Consider the following 2774-nt stretch of genomic DNA (forward strand, 5'->3'; position numbering starts at 1 on the left):
TAGGACGTGCTGCGTCTTCGCCTGACGCTGTGTTATGTAACATGTAGTCTGGTGTGGCTTTAGGGAGAATTATCAGCACTGTGTGTGTGTTAGTGTGTTATTGTCGTCTGTTGCAGCGGGGTGACGAGCCGAGGTGGACGCAGTAGGAGCAACACCTGTAGGATATGATGCAACACAACGCAACAGCTCTGCAATAAATACGACCTGTCCTACTTTGTGTTCACTTTCTGTTGCTCTTCATCAAAAAGACACTGATTTAAGTCTTCAGTTATTTTGGAGGCTGAGGTTGTTTTTGTACGGTTGTAATTAACACAAGGTGGGAGTGCTAGTTTTATTGTGTTTTATCTTGTGTGTGTGTGTGTTTTATCTTGGTTGTTTTTATTGTGCCTGGTTTTACTGCTTTATTTTATAATCGTATGGTTGTTGTGATTTTAGTAAATTTTGATTCCCCTGTGGTCCCACTTCATTAGTGCCAAAGAACCTGCACCTGGCAGAAAGTCTTTTACAGATGGACAATGCAGCCACCCAACCAGATAAGACTGTGTTGGATAGTAACCAATGAGGTGGTGGAGAGGGGAGGGCTTCAGCGACAAAGGTGCGGACATACAGAGGCCAGGTGTGTCGGATCGGGGAGGACAGCCAGAGAGAAAAGCCGAGAGGATGTCTCGAGGGAGCACTCAAACTGGCACAGAGGAAGCAGCACCAGGGGATAGCAGTGAGACGGCGCCGTGTTGGAAGCAGCACAGCGGTCGGCAGTCTATCCATTGGTGGTCCACCAAGAGTAGCTGGTGCAGAGCAGTGACCAGCGGCCATAGCACCATGGCGTCTCAGCTATCACGTGAGTATCCTCCACCTTGACATGTGACTGCCAGCTGTCTTTAATACAGGTTGCCCGTGCACGTGCGGGCTTCTGACGCGGAGGAGTGGAGCTACGGCACCACAATGCCATCTTGGCCAGAGCCTTCTGCCGGATAACTCTGCTGAACTTGATTGTTTTATTCTTCGTGCTGCTTCCTCGGACATATTCAAGAACAATTATACCTGGGCCTTTAATATCTTTTATGATTATTGTTTTGTTTTTAGTAAATAGTATTTTAACGTATCGTCTTTAAGGCCATGTTTACACAAAAACAACCCGCTGGCGGACGATGAGGTGGAGTTGCTACAGTAAAGCTACACTTTGCCGGAGAAGCGTTGATGATTTCAACATTGTGAGCAGCACAAACAGAGCTCGGGAGTCCGCCATTGTTGTTGTGATGGTCAACTTTCTCGCGCATGCCGAGTGACTGGAACCGTAATGACCACGTGCGTAAAGTCTCTCGGTTGAAATTGTTGTTGTATAAACAGGATCCAAGGGTCTTATTTACACCACTAGTAGGTTTTTAATACTGTAACTATTTTCATTTTTGTAATAAAGAATTTTTTTTTAGCTTAACCTGGACTCTGTGGTTATTTCAGTGTTGCTCTCCACCCGATTTGAAAATCTACTACTGTAGGTTTACTCCTATCTTAAATTATACTTTGTCCAACTTCTACCCTCACTGTAATTTTATGCATTTTTTGTTTTTACGCATTGCAGTTTGCCACATTTACAGCATTAATCATTTATTCTGCTCAGTCTGACATTCCCAATCCTCCTGTACTGTGTTGAGTTTTTTTTTAAGTATTAAAAAAGAGAAGAGTGGCAGTCTTCCACATTTTGCTGTCAGAGAGTCGTGAATACAGAAAATCAATTCAATCATCAATTGAGAAAAGCTTAAAGTCAAGGACATTGTTGTTTATGAGCATGAAAGTTCAGCCTTGATTGAAACAATTTGTCCTGCGTTTTACAGACATCTGCGTGTACCAGCTTCTTTGTTATTCTGTGTATAGTTGTATTTTTTGTACATTTGTGTACATTGGTGTTTGAGGATGTTGTAATTAGTATAATACTCATAGGACAGGTCATTGTGGTTTGGGAGTCAGGCCTCTGCTCCTCAGAGCTGATCTCATCTAATTAGTGGCACCAGCTGACTGATTCATCACACCTGGTAGGAATCTGTCTGTGTCTGCACCTGTCTGTGAAGCACTCATGTCAGGAGCAGTTTGCTGCTCACTTTTTAAAAATTATCTGTTGCACTTTGAGCGCCCTTTTAAATAAACTGACATTTTTGGCACTGATCTCAGACTGTGAACATTATATGTGGCTGTCCAGCCCAACACACCCAAGATAAACCTTTTTGTTGCCCTACGTAGGCAACTGAACAGCATTGTCAGGACATGACTCAGAACTATATGAAATATCATAAAAATGCCAAAATACGCTGGAGGGGGCTTTAATAAAACAACACACGACAGGAAACAAAAACAAATAACATTTGAACCCATTCTTTTACATTTCTATCAAAATCATATTTTTTTGTTGCAGAGAGTCAATTTTTTAGCATTTTAATATACTAGTCCATAGCCATTGGTAGCTTTGTCACCTTCTACCTATGCCAGTCCTCAATGCCTATGTGCAGTTTCACATAGATTGACCACGTCAGTTAGTAGAAAAACGTGGGACAGACAGAATGACTGACTGACAGAATGACACACTGACAGTTTCCGTGATTATGTACAGCATACCATACCATGACTTAGTCATACCAAACATTAGAAGAAAAAACCCCAACATTGGTCCACAGGGGGAGCCACAGCGATCGGTCACATTTTAGCCATTTTCAAGCATTTTTCTGTTGTTATAGCACCACCCAGTTGCCAATTAGAGTTAAATTTCTCCAGTCACCTTGAGG

This window comes from Epinephelus moara, chromosome 4 (assembly GCF_006386435.1).
Source record: "Epinephelus moara isolate mb chromosome 4, YSFRI_EMoa_1.0, whole genome shotgun sequence".
NCBI classification, from domain to species: domain Eukaryota; kingdom Metazoa; phylum Chordata; class Actinopteri; order Perciformes; family Serranidae; genus Epinephelus; species Epinephelus moara.